At 32.3% G+C, this 6484-nt stretch overlaps 1 long non-coding RNA gene across 1 annotated transcript; it reads right to left on the bottom strand.

Annotated features, from left to right (window-relative positions):
* Positions 1-3371: 3371 nt before the first annotated feature.
* LOC144997941 (uncharacterized) lies at positions 3372-5524 on the bottom strand. The gene is made up of 4 exons (XR_013660026.1): positions 4946-5524; positions 4786-4843; positions 3863-4057; positions 3372-3786 (listed from the first exon to the last, which is right to left on the bottom strand). It is a non-coding gene; the product is annotated as an uncharacterized LOC144997941 (long non-coding RNA).
* Positions 5525-6484: the final 960 nt, after the last annotated feature.

Below are 6484 nucleotides of genomic sequence, written 5' to 3' on the forward strand. Positions count from 1 at the left end.
AGTGTAAGATCTTGAGATACATCAACCCTAAATGAAAATAACTCCAAGATGTTCAATTTTATCATCAACCGTAGTGTAAGATGTTCACCATATCAAAATCTACAAGATCATGTTCAATGCAAACTCATCTGCGATTGAAACAAATAAGCTCCAAAATGTTCAATTTTCAAAATTGAAATACCAATCTAAATGGAAATAAGCTCCAAGATGTTCAATTTTCAAAATTGAAATACCAATCTAAATGGAAATAAGCTCCAAGATGTTCAATTTATTTTTATTACATATTATAAAAAATCAAATCAACTAACTTTAATTGAGCATCAACAGATTCGAGCCAGAATATAAAAAACTGTTATATCTAATATCTATTATATGTTATTTAATCTTCAATTTTCAAAGTTGAAATACCAATCTAAATGGAAATGATTGAACACTTGGGTTCATCCAAAACCACAACCATTACTTGTTTGTATTTGATTTAATAAAAATGTAGAAGACAAAAATATGCAAAATGGATAGATATTTTCATCTTTACTGAAACCTTTTTTTTTATTTAGTTCAAATAATAAATGATAATATTATACTTTTATATATTCCATTTGGATGTGGATTTTGATTTTGAAAAATGAAAGATCATTCTGGATGAACACAACTTTCTGTTGGCCTTGATCTGTTCATAACTCATCTTCAATGGCATTTTTTTGTATTTTGTTTTTTGTTTAAGCATTATATAATACAAGAAATTATAAAGAGATGGAATATAATTTCTTACTGTGGGTTACTTTTAGGGGCCTCACTATTAACCGACTAACCTATAAGGTAACAAAAGATAAGCATTTTTCACGCAAAATGGCAATGTTGCATTTTCTACATATATATATCATTATTATATATAAAAACCCTTTTATTTTGGTGCCTTCTACAAGAAAGTAATAGGGTTCAATAAACTGCACGTAGCCAACTCCTGGAACGACGCAACATACCAAAATGTTGCTTACATCTTTTGACATGTCAATTACAATTTCCTTATCGTCGCTTCCGCTTCCCCAGGAATGACGCAACATTCTCCGTCTCTCCAAACACACGAAGCCAGTTCCTCTCTAACAAAAAGCTGACCATATCTTCGAGAAAACGAAAATCACTGATTGTGCGATCACCAAAAAATCCGCTCCTGCAATTGCTTTACTTAATGAATCGAAGAAGAACGACAAATCTATGATCTCCTTCTTACTGGTATGTTATCTACAAGAACCCTAATTTGATTTAAAGTTTTCTTGTTACCATTAATCCAATTGACATTTTTTCTTGCCCCTATTAAATCTATTCAAAATTATCCCTGATCCTCCTATCTTGGAAATGCAATTTCGTGCATTGGCATAATTAAGTTGAAGCAAAAGACCGGTTATTGTGTTCTTCTGGTCCATTGTTGTTTGGGTTATTTTCACATTGAAATAAAGCTATCACATATAGATTCTATGCCTTTTGTGCAAATAAATGATTGACAAAGTATTATCCTCTTGAACTCAATGTTGTTTCCACCGCTACACCTGTTGGGGAACCCTTTTTTTTTTTTTTTTTTGTTTTATTTACCTTCGTTGGCATACAACCTCTCCTCATCTTCCAGAATGAAATTGATGACGGCTCCCGCTCTACTTGATATCTTCTTTCCCCACCCCGATGTACCAACGATCCCTCATTGATTTACTTCTTACAGATCTTCACCGAGGGTTCAAGAGACGACTTCTCACTTTTTTCCCATCATGTTTGGGTTACCTATCTCATCCCTCTCCAAGCCACCGCTTCCTCTAATTCATATTATTAGTTTTTTTTTTTTTTTTTTTTTCGTTTATGATGATGTTAAAAAAAATAGCAGAGCTCTCATATTACATTGATTTTTTCTTAATCTAATCATCACACTTTCACCTTTTGTTTCTTCTTTTTGGGTTCCTCTATCTCTCTATATAGGAAACCAATAGATATGGTCAATTTCATCCTGTTATCACATAACATTTTTTTGTATCTTTTATAACTCTTTATGATAATAATTTAATCGGCATTGGCATGAATCGTGCATTAATCTTGTGAATCTTTTGTAGTCCACTTGTTTGTCAAAATGTTTCTGTTAACCAAATCATCACTAACAATTTTTCTTGAATGCTTATCTTTGATTAGTATTTTTTCCTTCATATATTTTCTAAACACGTCGACTCAAATTATCTTTTCGTATCAATCGGGTTTAGTTGTTCAAATAACATTTTTTATGAATATGATCTTCTAAATTTTACCTAACTGATTACAATTCGATATAGATGGGAGATATTTTGATAATCCAGTTGATGTTAGTGGTAGCTGCTTCATGCATTGCTTAATATATATTATTCCATTTGTGCATTTATGAATTTCACACATTCAATAAAATGCACACGAGGTAAGTGTTCATCATCATTGGTTCTTGGAGTGAAATATTAGGTTATAAAGAACACATTTAATCATGAATTGGTGATCTAAAATGCAGTAACTGATATATTAGTTGGAGATCCATTAGGAGAATTGGGGTATGTTTTGTCATTGAAAATCTGTTTTTTTTTGTATTAAATATTATGGTAGATTAAGTATGTCATATTCAAATGATTTATTATTGTTTACTACATCTATTTGACGATCAAGTGATGAAAGTGGGTTGTGATTCAATTCATTTCGGATTTTATGTTTTATTTTGCTGTTTTTTGGTGGTTAAATTGATTATAAATGTCCTCAACCCATCATTTTTTTATATTTCCAAATTGTGTGAATATGCTGCTAAATGTCTATTTTATAGCCCGAAAGTTAGTTAGCACATTCTTTTTGTATAATCTCAAATTTTAAATCAATGAGTTAATGGCATACTAACATATCATAGAAACTATTTATTTTATATAGATTGATTCATCTTGAAGAAAGGCTCTACAAGGAGTTGCGATTAAATCATGTTCATGTGGTTAATGATATAACAGTGGTTGTATAGTAAGTTTATTTGCATGTGCAAGGAAAATATAAAAGTTGTTCTACAAGAACTCTATATTCTCATGCTCTCTTTACTATCTCGTACATGTGTTTATTTTGCTATATTATGATCGGAATTGGAACTTAATTCCATTATGTAACAACCGTCATGCAAAAATTATGAAATCAAACTTTCATTTATTCGTTGATAATAACAATATACTTCCATGTTCTTTTTCTTATTCACGTGTTTTCATAATCCGCACATTCAAAGAAAAAATCATCATTTTTAGGATATTATCACATTTTTATTTTAGATTACATTAAAATAATTACCTAAATTACTTTCTGTGGGTCGTGCTAAGCACGGGCTCAAACTTTTCTAGTATATATATATATATATATATATATATATATATATATATATATATATATATATATATATATATCAAAAGCAACTATTAGGACCTTCTCTTTGAGCTTTTGCCAGGCAACTGTCTCTTTTCTTTCTGTTTGATCTTACGTTGTTTGACTTCTTTCTTTGTTGACCTCTTCTTCCTCCTTTTACCACCAGCAGATGACCTTGAAGAATCAGAATCAGCTTCTGATTCCGACTCCGAATCGGAATCGGAATCATTCTCCAAAGAATAAGAGTCGGAATCTGAATCAGATGGTGAGTACTTCCTTCGTTTCCTTAATTTCTCCCTGACAGTTGATCCACGACGTTTTTTTACTCACCCATCAGAACTGTCATCAGAATAAGTATCTTTCTTCACAGTTTTTTTTTTTTTTTTTTTTTTTTACCTATAAAGAAAATGTAACAACAAATTATATAATCAAATAAATGTTATTCATGGTTAATAAATAACAACAACAATACCTTTTACGGGTTCCACCACATTGTTCTTCTTATCTTAAATAACTTCGCCACAATCCATAATTTTTACCACACTAGAAGGTTTTCCATCACTTTTTCCCAATAACTCAATCTTCTTAATTATCTCCATTCCCTTTGTTACCTTACCAAAAACAACATGTTTCCTTACCAAAAAGATTATAAAATCAAATACTTTCCCTGCACCATCAAACACTAGATTGCTTTAGTACATTGTTCCCAATCAGGGCAATTAAAGCAAAGCAAATAAATTAATAACCAGATAACACATTAACACTCACTACACAGTTATCACAAAGTTCAACTTCAAACTATTGATAAAATTAGGTACTCTGATTTGTCAAAAAACATATCCCACATAAATTTCTTTTTTGCCAAGAATGACGAAAATGCCCCTTAAGCAATTTTTTGAATAACCGGTCCTTACTAGTCACATATCACATTCTCCATCTCTCTGATCATAACATATCCACCTAGCTTTTATTAACACCTTTTTTTCAAAAACCAAAAAAATCATTATCTTTTTATTACTCTTTCTGTTAACAGAGAGATAAAACTTCCCAATTTCATGTCTCTCATAGCAACAAACCTACCAATTATCATTCCAGTTTAAATCAAAAATGATTTTTTATCGCCATAAGAATAATCGACATTTTTAACTGGGATATTCCAGTTATTGCAAATTTCCACATTCAGACTTAAATAACACAACTTCAGGCTCTGAACCTGTAATCCTTGAAACTTATGAAAAGATGTAGATATTAATATCTAAAAAATTACCAGCACTAAACATCGCCATTATAAAAAAACATACAATCAGAAAAAAGAGAGGGTTTACGGTGTGTGTATGTGATCGCAAAACAGTAAGAACAAGAAAAAGAGATGGGTGTTTTAGACGTAAATCATACCTATTGTGGAGCCTTCTATAAACGGTAGTAGGATTAAAAAGAAATTCAAATCCTTTACCTACATCGATTAAAACTATCAGGAGATAAAAATCAAACAAGGGTTATTATCAGATAAATGGAATTAGTGAGAGGAGTTCCTTGGAGAAATATTTGAACTCACATGTTGAACAATCATCTCACACTCAGTCGGCGATTTCAGCGTATTTTGAGAGCAACAGTGGAGTCGGAGGTGTGATGGCGCTAGAGATGCAAATTTGGAGAGCCGTCGGAGGTTTGAGAATCGAGAGAGAAGAAAAGGATCGAGAAAAAAAAGGGTTTTCGACTGGTGCATTATGCGAGCGTACCCCTTGATCCCGTTGAAGAACTTGAGACGTTTTTGATGAAGGAAACCCATAGAAACGTTGATCAGGGTTTAAGTTGGGTAACACGCTTTGGATCTTCTAATTCTGGGTCGTGGGCCTAGACATCTTTGCCCCACTACTACCAGTCCAACCCACCACAGATGGATCTTGAGTTGAATAATGCACTGGGATAGAGTACCGACCGACGGAAATAACCCCTCCTCTACGTCGTTGAGGAATTAGATTATTGCAGAACATAACAGGATAACAAAAGCACTTACACGAACTTCAAGTATGAGGCGGGGTTTTAGGGTTTCTTTTGATCGATGAAGATTTTAGGAACTTCAAGTATGAAATTATCGATCTTTTACCCACAATGCTTTTAGGGTTTCTTTTGATTGAAGAGGATTTTACAACATACGAAGAAGAAGAAGGACAAGAGTATCAAGGCGGGTTTTTTTTTTTTTGGATTTCATTCCCCCCTTGGCAATTAAAAAATTGGAGAACGCGCGCGTTCATAAAGAAAAATATAAGGCGACAATGTTAAACGACACACTTTTTTATGATAGGTGCTCTCCGTGTTTTTAATTTTTTTGTTGGACACTATATTTAGAGCACTCACAAATGCGTGTCCTCAATTCCTCTGAATTTGCAAAACTAACATTATATTTTAGGGCACGCACAAATGCGCGTCCTCTATCAGCGAGTGCCATTGTTTGCACGTCATTAAAGGGTTGTTTTCTAGTAGCGGGTATTACCTTATGGATGGAATATATCCAGCATATTCTACATTCGTGAAGGCGTTTCGACACCTAGTAACGCCAAGATAAAATTTTTTTCAAGAGAAAACAAAAAGGAGCACGTAAGGATGTGGAACGTGCGTTTGGAGTTCTGAAGTCGAAATTACACATAGTTGAACATGCAGCATGACCATATCAGTTAGACGTTCTACAAAATATTATGTATGCATGTATCATAATGCATAACATGGTTGCTGAAGATAAAGGACGAAACATTGCGGAGTATTCGGCTTCGACGCTCAAACACAAACAATTTCAACCCGGGACAACGTAATACTTACATAGGGTCGTAGATATTCAAGACATACAAAAACATAGACAACTTCGAAAGGATTTGGTTGATTTTATGTATGATGGAAAAGAAAATGAATAAATTAGCGGCAAAATATAATTTTTTTTAAATGTTATGTTTTCGTAACGTTTTTTAAATGTTATGTTTAATTAAAAAATATGTTTTATTTAAATAACATGTTTTAATTAATTTTGTTTGAAAAACAAAAATTATATTAAAAAAGTAAAAATAAATAATGACATGGAGTGTTATAACTAGTTTGCTCA

Source organism: Lactuca saligna, chromosome 5, assembly GCF_052625555.1.
Source record: "Lactuca saligna cultivar CGN05327 chromosome 5, ASM5262555v1, whole genome shotgun sequence".
Lineage (NCBI taxonomy): Eukaryota > Viridiplantae > Streptophyta > Magnoliopsida > Asterales > Asteraceae > Lactuca > Lactuca saligna.